The sequence below is a fragment of the Anomalospiza imberbis genome, chromosome 6 (genome assembly GCF_031753505.1).
Source record: "Anomalospiza imberbis isolate Cuckoo-Finch-1a 21T00152 chromosome 6, ASM3175350v1, whole genome shotgun sequence".
NCBI lineage: Eukaryota > Metazoa > Chordata > Aves > Passeriformes > Viduidae > Anomalospiza > Anomalospiza imberbis.
The window spans coordinates 15,603,060-15,618,939 of NC_089686.1; the positions used below are offsets into that span (position 1 = coordinate 15,603,060).

Below are 15,880 nucleotides of genomic sequence, written 5' to 3' on the forward strand. Positions count from 1 at the left end.
ACTGAGAAAAGTGTGGTTCCATCTTCTTATTCCTGTGGTCCTGTCACTGAGCTCCACTGAGAAAAGTGTGGTTCCATCTTCTTATTCCCTCTCCGAAGGTATTTGTACACACTGACAAAACCTACTCTCCACACCAAACCTTTTGACTTTGGTTCTAAACAGTCCCAGTTCTCTCAGCACCCTTTTATATGACAGGTGCTCCAGTCTCTTCATCACTTAGCCCTTCTCTCAACTTACTCCAGTATATTAATGTCTTTCTTGTACTGGTGAGTCCAGAACCAGACACAGAACTCCAGTCAGGTCTAACCAGTGCCAAGTAGAGCAGTATAAACACTTCCCTTGACCTGCTGGCCATGCTTTTCCTATGCAGCCCAGGATCCTGTTGGCCTTCTTGCCATGCAGGCTCATTGCTGGTTCACATCCTGGTGTCTACTAGGACTCCCCTGCCACTCTTTGCAGAGCTGCTTTTCAGCTGCTCAGCCCCAGCCTGTACTGGTGCTTAGTTATTCCCTCTGATGTGCATGATTTGGATTTTAACATGTTGAACTTCATGAGACTGATGTTGGCCCACATCTCCAAGTTCTCAAGACACATTTGAATGGCAGCACAACCTTCAACTGCTGGTGTATCAACTGCTTCTCCCAGTTTTGCATCATCTGCACACGTGTCCCATCATTTGGGTCACGGGCAGAGACATAAAACAGCACTGGCCCAGGGTTGACCCCTGCAGTGCAGCACTGGTTTCCTGATGGACTTTTTGCCCCTGAGCACAACCCTCTGAGCCTGGCAGTTTGTTTGGGCACTTTTCAATTCACATCACTGTCAACTCGCCTAGTCTGTATTTCGTTACTTTGTCTTTGCTGATGTGATGGGAAGCATTGATAAAAGCCTTGCTAAAGATAAACTTTCACTACTTTCTCCTCCTACACCGAGTTAGTAATTTTGTTACAGAAGACTATCAAGCCGGTCAGGCATGGTTTTCCCTTTGCAAATGCACACTGACTAGTCCAAATAACCCTTCTGTCCTTAATGTCTTTGGAAGTGATTTACAGGATTATTTTCTTCATCATCTTCCCATGGATCAAGGTGAAGATAAATGACCTATAATTTCCCAGATACTCCTGCTTGTCCTTCTTGAAAATAGGAGTGACTCTCGCTTTCTTCTATTTCTCAGGACTCTCCCAGTTGCTTTGGCCTTTTTAAAAGATGATAAAAATCAGCCTTACAGTGTCATTGGCCAACTCCCTCAGCACTTGTGAGTGCATCCTATCATGTCTCATGGACTTGTGTATGTCTGGTTGTTTTGAAATGTGGCATTTGAGGGATAAGGTGGATAAGGTGTGGAAGGGATTTGGAGCATATTGTTTCTGTGAATTGTGCTGGCTTTTAAGTTTTGCCTGCCTAAGACTGTGTATTGTAGTTACAATATAATTCAGGAATAAATCAATGACATTTTCTCCTGTAAGGAGAAAAGAAGTAATCAAGAGCAGAAGTCACTACTTATGTGACTATTGTCACTTTGACTTACATTTTCAAGTATTTCAAGCTCCAAAAAGACACAAAATATTGTGTTGTTCCTTTTTTTTAAATCTCCAAGCATTAACAAATCTACTTTTAGAAAGGTAATCCTTTCTGAAAAATACAAATCCTAAGCCTTCCTACCTTGAATCACATGCAGAAAAATTATTAAACTGTTCATAAATTGAAGTGAATTTATGCGTGTATAAAAATAAATCATTGCATCAGTTTACAGAGATATATAGTGGCACATCTGTATCCAGACACTGTTACCAACACTTAAAACATTCCTTAAAGGCTCGGCTTCCTGAGTCATGTAATTACATGGGTCTCTATTTGCGTTTTAAATAAAAACTAGTTCTTGCCTGACGCATTCAAAGATTCCAATGCAATATAAACATTGTTTGAAAAAAATGAGGATTTCAATGCCTGAATGAGAGGCAAGAATGACAGGCAAAGCACCTAAGTGCTTTGTAAGTTTTATCAAAACACAAAACAAAACTAGCTAGCTTCCTATTTCATTTCTTTTAAGCTAATACCTCAATTATTTAAACTTCCTCACCACTTTTGGCAGGAGATTATCAATACCTGCATTGTGATAGGAATATTAAAAACTGCAATAGAGGTGGGGACAATTTTGAAATGTCTCAAAATTTTCCTTTAATCTCTACAAGCCTATCTGAATTGAAGGCTGTGGCTTGGAGGAAGGCAAGGGTAATTGGAATAAGAGAAGCCAAACAGAGTGAACTGAAGCAGGAAGAGGCAGGTTTCTCTGGCTCTCAGGATTTTTCAATCTACATGGTGCTTTCTGAATACTTATAAGAATAAACTAATGCCAATGAAAGGGTCTTGGTATGGAACTGGAGCCCCTGAACAGCTCCTGCATAGGGACCAACCTCCTCCCTGTCAGACTCAAACAGCAGATGGAGTCCCTCAGGCTCAGATGAGTGTATTTCACAGCAATAGTTATATTAAATTAAATTTGTCTCTAAATCTTTGCTCTATGTAATAATTAATCCTCATGAATGACTGTAAAATATATAATTGCTTGAGGCAAAAGTCTATCTGGGATTAAACTGAGCAGTTAGGCTTGACTCAGATAGGCTACAGCATGTATCCTGGAGCAGTTCCTCAGGGCTCTGACACCTGGGTCTACCAGCATGAGCCAAGAGACAGTGAGCAGGGAAAGCACCTCTTCAGGCTCACAGAAAATCATGTCTGCACAAAAGTAACACAATATTACTCACAGCTTGTATAGTCCTGTGCAGGGAAAGAATTTCTTCTGAGATGAAGATACCCAATTTTAGCCGCTGTACTGAGACTTAAAAATGCAAGGAAAATGTCCTTTAGTGGTACTATCACACAGCACTATGTACAGAAAAAATACCAACCCAACCTTCCTCCTGTGGGAGGGCAGGAAAGTAACTATTCTGAGAAGGAAGGTGTAGAGTAGGATAGAGATTTGGGTAGAGTAGAGAATTAGAATAGACTAGAGAACCAGTTGGCAGTAATGGCAGAAGTGATCATAATGTGACCAGAAGCTTGGCCGAAGCCACTGACCCATATCAGTTATGCCATCTGGCATGTGACAAATTCATTTCAGTCATCACTGACTTGGGCTGCTTTAAAGTGAGAGATGGAGCAGTAAAGGGCTCTGTGTCTCATTGCTAGTACTGTTTCCAACAGAGTAGCCAGATTGTGATGTTGATATTTGTTCTTTCTTTCCCCAGTTGAGAAGAATTAAGACTTTGGGAAAACAAAACTTTGTTAAGAAATACACTGGTTATTTGATTGTACTAACAAAACTGTAATTTTCCTCTTATTCTGATAATTACATCAACTAAGTCTGTGGATGTTTGCTTTATTATTACATTTGTCAGCATCTGTCACTGTAAAAATCTCTGATAAATGCCCTCAATTTCTCTTCTAGAGTAATGTCATTAGCCTCTAAGTGAAAAAAATACTTAATTTGTTGCCATAGCAGTGCAGTTGGAGAAATACATGGTGACCTGCATAAAGAATTAGCACAAATTTGATAAGCATGCACTAAGATTATTATAAAATCAGAGACTGGATATACTGCTCTAAGAGGCACAGTCTTGGTGACAGCTAACATGCCAAGTTTGTGAAAATTAGCACCACCCTAGCTGAATTATATCTCCCCTGCAAACAGCTGGGTTTTCTTCTTACCTTTAATATCAGATTTGTGCAGAATTGACTATACCACCTACCCACATAGCTAAAATAAAAGCACATTGTAGTGGCAGTAATGCTTCAGGAATCAGAATGACAAGTGTCAAAATACTGCCTTCTTAAACCTATCACAGCATCATGGCCCAAAGGCAAAGAAATGAACAGAGAAATCAAGAAAACCAGATACTTACTTTGCTTTAGTATTTCTACACTCAAGTAAAAACATTTGTAAGAGGTCTCTGCTGGGCAAAAACAGTTACAGAGGGCAAAAGAAGGCATGAGACTTTCCACAAGGAAGTGAGGAGAAAGCATGTGACACTCAACACTGCTGAGGTCCTTGGTGTTTTACCATGCCTGTACCAAGTTTGTGACCCATGCCAGGGCCAAGACCCTGGCTCAGTAACAACTAAAGCTGACTGACCTTGCTCCTGCATTTGAAGGCTGTCTCTCTAGGAGCCAGCAATCTGTCTAGTCTCTCCTCCAAAATGGTTTGCTCCACACAGGAATCTAGGAGTAACCCAAGACGAAATAAATTGTGGTCTATCAGAGACAGGAACCTTGGTGGAAACAAAAAGTGAACTAAATTGACAGAAATGGGACACTCCTAAAGCAGCCTGTAGGAAAGCTGCTGCACTTCACATGAGAATGTATTTTTTCTCATCTGCAGATCCTTACAAATTGCCCTATCTATTGCAAATTCAGGCCTCCTAACAATTGACTAATATTCCCCAACTACTTTTTGCAGACCCAGGGTGTTTATGGACCATAAGCTGAACGCTACTTGGCCTCTTAAGTATAAACTCATCCATTCTTAAGAAGAGACAGCAGAGTGGCTGAAAGACACTTCCACTTACTCGTAACTATGAGTATTTTACTATGAGTACACTGCAGCACATTACCATAGCACAAAGCATGTAACTGTTACGAAGTTTAGTTCAATACAAGATCTTCTGCCTTACCTGGAATGGCTGCTATTTGTGTTCCTATGGAAGGACAGGCTTCAGCCACTTGCCCTTAGGTATGTGTTACTTGTGCTACTACTTATATTCAGCTTAAAACCAGCTTTGGCCCCATCTGCAAGAAATGCAAACTATTGGTGTAGAAATACCATGAGAAGCATGGCAGGGAACCATCCTTCAGCTGTTTACACCTCCTGCTACCCTGCTCCTTACCTTGGGCATGCATTTCATGTTTGGTGCTCCCCATCTGTGGAATTACAGGAGAGAGTCTCTTGCCTTTCTTTGCAAGGACTCCACTGATGTGCACACACAGAACTCAGCATCACTCAGGGAGCACTGAGTGCTACCTGTCAGGCTGCAGGTAGGGTCACTGCTGTGAAATGACAAACCTACCAACCATTTTCACCAAACACCTTGGGCAGCTGTAGGAAGCCTGAGGGAAAAACCAGCTGTTGGAGCCAGAGCCCTGAGCACTACTGGCTGGATATATCAGCTCAGTTCTAGCTGAACTGTGGCTGGTTTAGACTAATAAATAAACACCCTTGCACTTAAGGAAGAGTATAAGCTCATTCATACCACACTAACAGCAATAAAGGTGCCTGCAGTGACTTGGCTTCTCTCCTTTGCATCTTGGTTTCCTATGCACCACAATGCCCAGAGCTTCCAGTCCCAGGGTTAAAGATCCACTTGCAATTAGTAAAGAGAGTTATATGAAGACTGAAGTATTTTTAAATGCCTGTAAAATGTAATCATTAGTACTTTCAGGGAGAAATGCTTGAAGTGGACTGAAAATCCAAAAAAAAAAAAAAAAAAAAAAGGATTTGTGAAAAACACTTAAATTTTAAGTAGCTCTTCAAGTAAGGAGTTTCTAAAAATTATCACTGCTTCAATAGAAACATCCCTATATATCTGTTACCTCATTTAATCCAACACAATTGTCAGTGCTTTACTCCCATCCCCCAAGTACGTATTATAACCAGGCAATCTTATTACTCATTGCTATCATTTAAGAGGACAAGTACAACAACTGAAATGTAATATCTTTCTGATTTATTTAAGCATTACTAGGTGAGAGAAGGATGATGAAATCAGATACAGGACAAGCAGATACACTGAAATGTTCAAAGTGTAATTTTACAAAAGATTCTGCAAAACAGCCTTATTATTCCAAAGGATGCACTCACAGTGTGCAGGAGCAAAGCTTCAGATTGCTTGTCCAAGTGCCTTTCACTTACTGGCATTGCTTTTTCTCTGGATTCCAGGAATGCAGGCACATATCCAACACTCATTCAAATCTGTGGGAAACTTTCCATATACACAACTGGGCTTTCACATCAGACTGTTCAACTAAGTGACAAAGCTATCATTTCTTGGAAAAAATAAGTCAGTATGACTTTCTTTAAACATTCAGGATGAATGTTTCCATTCTCACTCTGAAAACTTCAGTCACGGTTACAAGGCTGAAGGGAACTCAGACCATTTATTTGAAAATCATACCTTAGAAGTACAGCAAGTACAACACTTTCACACATTCACAGCCCTACTTTCAGAATTTGATTTCACATTAGATATTACAAACGACTTGATGGAATTTTAAATTATATTCTGCTAATACTTAAGCATCACAAAAGGTTCATATTCTGTATTTTCTTGCAAGGCAGACTTGAAATTATTAGAAGGCATTATTTTATTACACATATAATGTGGCATAACAAGTGTTATTTACTGCACTTTTCTCAAATTTAGTCTAGACTTCAATTTATCACAGTAATTGCAAATAGCAATCATGGGAAAATCTCTCAAAAACCTTAATCTAAAAACTGAAAATAAAGTGAAATACCTGACAATCATGACCTGCAGAAAAACATTTATCCTGGTGGAAGAGGAACACACCAAAAGAACACATGTAAAGATTAAAAAGAAACTCTCAAGTAATTAGTCCTATATTCTCAGAGGTTTAGTACGAGATTACTATAATTTTTTTTCTCTGTATATTTCCCCATTTATTTACTTTAAACTTTTGATGGTACCTGTATGTGCTGGTGTAGAAAGGATGCAGGAACAATGACAAAACCATGGATGAAAGGCAAAGAGCAAACTCATTTTTGGAACCTCACCAACCAGGGATCACCAAAGCAGCAGACACGCAAGGAACACAAATGGGAACACAGGCACTGCAAAGCTTGGTCCACAGTGAAGGATCAGCCAACCTGCTGCTTTTTCCTGTATTTCAGGGATTCACACAAGTATAATTTACCACTGTGCTTTAATGTTGCCCACAGGAGGGCAGGATTCTCAATCATGTTTGATAGGGTGCCTCCAAGTCTACCACAGGCCGATGTTTCCTAGACACAGATGTTCTACTTGTCCAAAACACAAGGTCAAACAACAATCAGTATGATATATGTGGTTTTCAACAGCCAAACTGCAAGTCACTTGAGCATGTTTACAGTCCTCCTCACTGATCTTCCACTTCTCACAGTACCTGATCGCAGATCCAGACTGCTCCATGCAGCAGTGATGGCAGAGCAGACCTGCCACTATTTTGTATCCTCACACCATTGGACATCTGGGTCCAGTTCTACAGTACCTGCAAAAGCTTTCTGGGACCTGGCCCATGGGATGGGTGACAGTGTGGGAACAGGGATTTTCAAGAGAGTCCAAGTTTGGAGTATTACAGCTTATTGTAGCTTTTATATCTTAATTTTGAAGGTATGTTCTCTATTTCTTTTTATAGCTTGAAAGGTGGCACAGGAGCCATCCAGCTGGTCCAAGAACTGCCAGTGAAAATGCTGAGAATCCAATGATTGTCTCCTAAATTAAACAAACAAGGTTAAATAAAGCTAAACAAATTGAAATGCTCCCAAACTAAGATGTCCATTGCCAAGCAAATTATGTGGTATTACTGAACTTCTGCAGCTATAATTCTAGAGATGTGACAGATTCTAAATGAAACATAATCCACAAAGGATTATTTTACATGTTTGAACTAAAAGCACTAGCAATCTATGGCAATTGGAAAGAAAAGTATCTTAGTCTACTGCATACACCAACATGCTTATACAAGCCACATTTAAAACAATAAAAGGCACATTAAAATACATTAGGCAAATGTATTATTTTCCTGCAGATTCAGTACATTTTGTGCCTATTTCTTGAGCTTTTTATAAATAAAAAATATAGAAACAGAATTACTGGCTTAATAGTTACAGTAGCACAGTTTACCACTGTTCAGATAAAGAGCTTTGGGTATTAACCAACACTGGGAGGTGACACAATAGGGCAGAGAGTTGCTGCTAAATTTTTAGTTAAATAAATTTACTTGGTCTTCTATAAACACATGCTGGAATACTTGTGCTGGGGACTATAATCAAAGATTATAAAAGGCACCCCACAGAAATGGATTTTGTGACTTGTCTCTGTAGGATGCTAGGACAGCACTCCCTTCCTCTCAGGCACAAACTTCCCTTCTAGGAAGTGGGAAGAGACAAACTTCTTTGAGGAGTGGAGGGAGTTCCCGGGGAGAGCTGGCTTCTAGTTGGGATGAAGAAAACAAACATTTTCTATATTAAAAAGAACAGCAAGAGAAAGCTCTTCCAAGAAGATAGGCTTGCATGAGAAAAAAAAGGCTTAAAGACAGAACTCACCAGCAGTCCCACTTTGTCCTCAGGCGGGAAGCTGTGGATCCAGCGACTGCTCCGAGTGGCAGACCTGAAGCAGAAGAGTCGGGATCCACAATGCATTACAGGGCCCATTATTCTAGCCCGGGGAGGAGAGAGCACAGCTGGGATGTCCTGACTAACAGTCACTACTGCTGCCGGGAATTTCTCAGCCCTTTGTTTTTTTCTATTGCTCAAAGCCTGTAGAATGCTGAATTCTCTTCAGTGAAGACCGCAGGACAGCCAAGTCCCTTCGTTTTTAAGCTGGGTGCAAGAAGCACCAAGCCAGTTCCTGGGTCAGCAGCAGCAGGAGCGTGGCTGCGCCCGCTGCCTGGGAGAGCAGCACCTGGCGACGCGCAGCCGCCTCCCACGGCCTCCCTGGGCCGTGCTGCTGAGCCCGGGCGCTGGGAGGAGTCTGTCTCTGCTGCTCATGCCGTGAGCAAAATGGAGAAAGCTGTCTGTCTTCCCATCTACAGGAACCTTAAAAGTCTTTTTTCCCCTATGCATATGTGTCACCCCACAAATTGCTTGCACCCCAATTAAACACTCTCTGGAATTCCTGTTTGCAGCTCACTTACTATGTTCATTCAAGAAACTGACCCATAAATGACCAGTACCATTCAAGAAACTGACCCATAAATGACCAGTACCTTGAATAAAATACTTCTCTGCTCCCGCTGCAGAGAATATCTCCTTCTTGCACACTCCACCCAAACCATCATTAATCCATGTGTATAGTGGAGCTGTGAGGCTTCCCTGCTGAGAAAGCAGCTTTCCACAGCAGGGAAATGTGAAGTCACCTGCCTGAGCTCAGGATCAAAGCAAAATGTGTGATAGGGTAACAGGCTAAGGCAGAAAAATGTTATCAGCATTTCTGGTAGGAGATTATTTAAGCACGCTAGTAGCTGGGCAGACGCAGAGATGGACATGTCTACTCCTCTGCACGCAGAACCGGAGAGCTACGGTGCCATGGCACCAAGGCCAAGCTTAGGAGCTGTTAGCCCAGGAACAAGCACTGTGCTAATTAAGCAGCTCTTGCAATCTGGGGCTGGTTTCTAGCTAGTCAGCTTTCAGCCACAGCAATCAGACATCTGACAGTCTGTGCACATCTGTTTAAAATGTGTAACTTTTGCACTCAGAGGTGGAGAGGCAGAGAAGTAAATAATCCTCCCCTCAGCTATGGACTGTGCCATTTCCAGTATGGACATTTTTGATAGATGAATTCTGTGCCCGTTATATGCAGACATGAAGATTTTTACTCAGCTGCAGTAAACAGCTGATTTATTAGATTCCCTACTCATTTTTAAATAAATTTTATTAGCTTTTGCTGTGTTTTCTCCCGCTTTTAATTATCAAATCCTGAATCAGATAACTATAGCATCCTTCTCTAGGCTTCTCGTCAGAGTACACCCTTGAAGCTCACTTCCAAGACAACCTGCAACACACTGATGGTGGGGAGAGCCTCACCATGAGGGGATTTTGACAACGTCCAAAATATGTTAGCAAGGTGTGAAGAGCCAAGAGTTAGAAGTCTACACAAACAAACAGTGGTAGATCACTGGTTAAACACACTTACCTGGCATGTTACTTGCCAGAGCCATGGTTTTGTTATCTCAGTAAATTGAATTGCTTGATTTTATGGAGGACGAGACAAGTTTTTTCCCTGTCAATTCTCCCCAGACACTAAATATCCTACCTGTCTGTAACAGATACAGAACTTATCCAGAAATAAATATGTCTGAAAGATGTGTTTACTGATTTGCATTCATCAGCTGAGGCAATAGCAGCTAAGCACACAGTGGATAACCCTAAGCAACCAAACTTCCTGTGACAGACCCTCTAACAACAAGAGATTGTCTTAGATAGATGATACATGATATTTTAAAATAATAGGGTTTGAGTTCTGCTACTTGTTTTCAAGTATTTGCTTTTGTGTTTCATGTTCTCTACATTGATTTTCTTCTTCTCTACAGTTGTGGGGATTGAAAACTTCATAAATTTATGCTGAGATTCTCCCTTCTATCTCCTGCTCAGACTACTCTATCATTAATTCTTGTATTAAAATGAAATTAAGCACTGTCCTACAATAGCAACAGTGCCTCTAATTAATCTTGCCATGCTTAGCACTTATTTTTCAGCTTTCTGAACATTCACTAGAAAATGAGATATAATCTTATTTTTTTATCAAATCTTCCATGGGGATGAAAGGGTTAAAATGGAAGTTTGGCAAGGAGACAGGAAAATAAGTTGTTGCTAGCACTGTTTTCACTCAAAGACCAACCTCGCACCTGGGATATATTTTTCTCAATGTGAGAAAATTCATGTGTTTGTGTTCAATTTGGGTTGTTTTCTGTCTGCCACAGAAGAGCTTTCTCACCCAGATAACAAAGTGTTGTTAACAAACATAACAGCATTCCTCAGACAGGCTGGCGGCCTTTTCCTAAGGGGAAAGGGAGATAAGAAGTTCAGAGATTGTAAAACACAACCTGGGAAGATCTGTGCATGCCCAAGACCCCTTTTTTTCTGTAACACAGGACTCAGGCCTAGCCACACTTTGCCCCTGACAAAATGAGCTTAGCATCATATGTGTCTCCATTTGATTTTGGAATCCTCATGCCAGTGAAATACTGGAATAAATCTATTTTTTGCACTTCAGCTGTGAGCTGTGGTCATCTTGGTGTTTCCTGCATGTATTTGGTTCACAGACCTTCCAGGAACTGAGCTGTAAATCCAAACCGCTCTTCCCCATTACCACAGCCCCTGCTCAGAACAGTGCTGCACCCCGGCACTGACAGCCAGACCACTGCTATTTTCACATGGCACGGAACAATATTGTCAAAAGGGTCCCCCAAAAGGCTCAGCTGCTCTTGGCTCAGCACTGGCCCTTTTGTCCCTCACTCAGTCTGTCTCATTCAGTGCCTGGGGATGCTCAGCCTGCTCCAGCCTCCTCCATACTTGCATTGCCCACCCTCCAGATAGCACTTATACACCACTTGTGAACATTAGGAGTTTTCTCACATTCAGTTTAGATTTGAAAAGACTTTTGCTGTTCCTAGATTTGTTATTGGTCCCTTCAGAATGGCAGGAGGACTTCAAAGCTCTCCTGGCACAGCTTTCTTCTTCCAGGTACTTTCCTCTTCTTGGCTACCATGAAAATACATTCTGTATTTTTCCAAACATATGTGGGATTTTCCCAAATCCCACAGGGTGGTTCCTTGCTCCTTCACTCTTTCAGAGCCCTGCTTTTCAGAGTATTTGCTCTTTAGACTGCTGTCTTTGGAATAATTTGCTATTGAATTGCTGAGGTCCCTTGTTCATTAGCTAGAACCATTTCCTCACAGCTTAGCTGGGAGGGCAGGTCCTAGGGCAGCTTCTCCAGCCACTGGTAGTGATACAGGTAATAACATTCCCATTAGTGCCAGTGCAGAGCACTTTCAATTAACATAGAGACAGCACGACCCCCTGATTTGTAACTCATTTTCTCCCTCATTTGCTCCTGGGGAAAGATTGTAGATTACAGTGTAAGGCTGTTTCAGCAGTTTGATTTCTGTGTGAGGCCACTTGTTTATTTTATTTAAAAAGGTGAGTCGAGTGTGGAGGAAGTTAATGCTGGGTCATATTTTCCATGGTACTTGGTTTCAGAATATCATCTCCTCAGATGAACCGAGCCTGCTGCACAGAGAATTGTTAACCCTCCTTGGACATAAACATTGAAATCCTTACTCTAAAGAGAATGGAACATACAGAACTAAACGCATGTTGAACTTCTCTGAAAATTATCATTCATTATCACGAATGTTCAGATGCACAGTCCTGATAAAATGTTGCCAATGACATTACTGGAGAGAGAATTTTTAACCATTGGCGGTTTTTTGGGGTTTTTTTCCTGGTCTGTCTATAATAATATTCCCAGAAATAAATCTCTTGATGTTATATTTGAAAGACTATTTGTGATTATCTTTGCTTTTTCACAGAAGAAAACATTTCAGTAGGAATGAACAAGTTTCTGACCTATCACTGCCATAAAAGATTAAAGATGCATCAAAATACAGAAGAATTCAAAACACAACTCTTACAGCAATATAACTTTAGGACAATTGTACTGATGGTGGTATTTAACCTGTAGAACTATGGTGAAATGTAAAAATTTAATTTGAAAATGAAGTAACTATAATTACCTTGAAGATTGTTGAAGGCTGGGGTTTATTTTCTTTTAATGAGAAATTTCTAACATTTTAACTTGCCCTGCATAAGTTTCATATTTGGAAGAAAATAAATTCTATTTCTACTACTTGGACACATTTTTTTTAACTGCCTTCAATAAAATTAAATACATTTGACATTTATAAATGTGCCTGATATCAGTAATATTTTTCCATAAATTGCAGCTCAACAATAATTATAGTAGAACAGAGAGGATTTGGTGGTGATTCTACTGTGAGCTGCTTCTTCAGATACAGAACAACATGCTTTGCAATAGGCACAATCTAGACGAGTTATAACATAAATTCATGACCTTTTCTTTCTGAACCTTAGTGGAACATTCTTCAAGCTGTACGGAAAGCACCTGTGGAAGAAAAGGTTGGATAATTTTTGTTAATGCAGCAATGGGACTTGGCCAAGGTGAATGGACCCCATGGGCAGGGTAACCTGCGTGTCCCCGAGCTGTGACCGAGTTTGTGCCTCTGCAGGGCGCACACCGCCGCCTGGGGACAGCAGAGCTCAGCTCCGCGCCCCTTTCGGAGAGGAGAACCTTGAGTGAAGTTTCTCCTGAATTTCTAGAATGTATCAGAGAGAAGAATCAAATGCTGGGATCAGATGCTGCATGTTAATAATCCAGAATATGTATTGCTCAAGAGCATTGCCCAAGCTGCCTTAATAACACTGAAGTCATCACTGTGTTTTGAATAAACAAACCATTTACAAACTAATTATCGATAGCACTTTGCCTTGAGCATTTCCTGAGTATTTGATATTGTACAGGTTGTTTCTGAGCAGAAAAAAAAATTGAAAGCAGGTATTCCTTTAACCTAATCCTTCTAAGAAAAACAGCTGATTAATTCTCATGTCCTTGAACACAGACATGCAAGAGTGCTTGTTCATAATTCTACAGCTGTTTTGGTTTTAAAGGAAAAAAATATTAATAGTGTCCTTCCTTTCAGCTCCTGTCTCCAGTGAATTCATCCCCCACAGTTTATTGAGATATCAAAGTTAGAAGCATGGACACCATAAATTCTTTCCATCATTGTTTTTGATTTCTTCAATTATATAGATCTTCCCTTTCTACCAGTGTGCACTTAAAATCTGAATCTACAATGCATATTGCCTTCTTCCTCGATTGACTCTAAGAGAGGCTGTGCTCCTAACAAAGACAACGTGGTTAAGTAGTGACATTTGATAGCCCAAGTCAATGCCTGGCTAGTCCCGGGCTCAGAAAATCAAACAAGGTTTTCACAGTTGGTGTGTGCTCTCTGCATGGATCTATCAGTATCCATATTAATCAATGAGAATGGGTATTTCTAAGCACTTATGAATTTCCTGGAAAGAACAGCTGGTACATTACATTACTGCAAGTATTGCTTCAACATTTAATAAGTCTGCTATGCATAGTGTGTATAAAAAAAGGAGAAAGAATTTGCAATGTATTACACTAAGTACCATAGACATAATATCACAGACATAAGAAAACAATGGATCTAAGTGCAAAGACATAAATACTGAGGAGAAATGTGAGCAAAGAGGAAAGGAGAGAGAGAGGAGCAGTGAGGAAGGTTGTGAGGGACCTTGAGATCAGAGCCTGCTTCTGCAGTTCCTACTCTCAAATCCATTAAATTTTACAAATATCAGTAGACAAATGGAGAAATCAATTCTATTGGTGTCAGTCAGAGATCATTGTTAGAGGTTCTACTTAGGCACTGAGGTGCTGCAGAAATTGTGATGCTGCTCTTGCTTTCAGAACCTGATTGCCAATTTGTGTAAGAGTTGAAGATATCATAACATAAAACATCCAGTTGTCAGAAACTCATTCTCCATCCCAAATTGTACTTATGGCATGTGAAGGCTGAAGAGCAATCAGGCTCAGCCCTCTTGCTGTGAGACTGTTCAAGGGGAGAAAGAAGAGAATCATTCCGTTTATCAAAATAAAATCCCGCCGTTTGGTTTACTGCTTGAACAGAGCACATATGAATAACGGAGACAACTTCCTAGGTGAACAGGCAAAGCCCAATCAAATGTTCTTGTGCCTTGGTCAAGGGCACAGCACTTCAAGAGGGCAACATGCTCTTAGGTTTTGATTAACTGCATTAACAAGGAAAACTACACAATATGGAATTTACTTAACTGAGTTCAGATCCTCTCCTCCTGAAGTGTAGGTAGGTAATACCAACAGCACCAGAGGACCCAGAGCAGGTTTGACATGCTATTGCATAAAGCTTATTAAGAAGGGCACCGGGTGACATTTTGTCACTTACTTCAAGCTCAGTTAGATCAACAATAGCAAAAATAAGCGAGCTGAGAAAAGAAATTCTGTAACATATGAATACATTGATCTATGCTGGAATCAAGCATATTCAAAAGCAAAACCTTTATTAAACAATGATACATTTTCTATTGCTATTTTAATACATAGCAAGTTTTTAATTTAATTTCTTCTGGTTTTTATCATGTCTTTATTTGTTTTTAAATTGTAAAGTAATTTTTTGTGCATGCTGTTGTGCTTTGAGTGAAGTTTAAACCTCTGACAGCCTTCCATCTTCGAGACCCATTTCACACTGTAGATGGCACTAATTCATTGTGCAACACCAAGCAGGCTCAGTTACCTGCAGCTGGCTGGGTATACAACAACTTTGCTCTGGTTTTGTTCTCCTGAAAGGTAAGATTTTTATCCATTTGTTAAGTAGCACAAAAACCAACTTAAAACTTGCTTGAAACCTGGGACAAAATATATTCTCTGCTGTGCTTTTGGCTGCTGTATGCAGTATACAACATTTTTGTTCTGTAAGCTCAAACAATAGTCAGTAGTGTAAGAGCTGGGATACAGGGATTACTTAACATGACTAGGCTAAGATTTCTCCCACAGTTCTGGCACAGCAAAATCCAGCAAAGTCCCAGCTGAAAGTCTGAGCCTCTGAATAGCACAGTGCTGTGTGACTGGCTGCTCCTGGCTGTGCTGCTCCTGGCTGTGCCGGGGGCTGACCGGAGTCTGACCCACCAGACACTGCAAGGCGCTTCCTGGGAAGTGCAGGCACAGTAAGGAGGATGATGTTTCTGATTCTGTTTCACGTTCAATACAAAGCAACTGCTTTGAGAAAAGCTGAGCATTTTGCAAGTTCTTCCAGCAGATATTTCTGTAGGTGGTAAAGACCCAAGCTGGCTGCTGCTTTTATTTGCAATCACAAAAATAATCAATATATTGCTAACACTGGTAGAAGCAATGAAATGCTGAATTCCCCTGAAAGCTATTTGACTTTCCTAAAGGGCCTTTATGACAATTTGAAGATTTATCCTATGTCCACTAGTCAGTGATAGTGTTTCTACCAATTTTAGTGGGAC

General features: G+C 40.6%; 2 long non-coding RNA genes across 2 annotated transcripts; one reads left to right on the forward strand and one right to left on the reverse strand.

Annotated features, from left to right (window-relative positions):
* Positions 1–5,698: 5,698 nt before the first annotated feature.
* Positions 5,699–8,694, reverse strand: LOC137475348 (uncharacterized). The gene is made up of 2 exons (XR_010999835.1): positions 8,318–8,694; positions 5,699–7,484 (listed from the first exon to the last, which is right to left on the reverse strand). It is a non-coding gene; the product is annotated as an uncharacterized lncRNA (long non-coding RNA).
* A 114-nt stretch (positions 8,695–8,808) lies between these two features.
* LOC137475349 (uncharacterized) lies at positions 8,809–9,132 on the forward strand. The gene is made up of 2 exons (XR_010999836.1): positions 8,809–8,910; positions 8,944–9,132. It is a non-coding gene; the product is annotated as an uncharacterized lncRNA (long non-coding RNA).
* Positions 9,133–15,880: the final 6,748 nt, after the last annotated feature.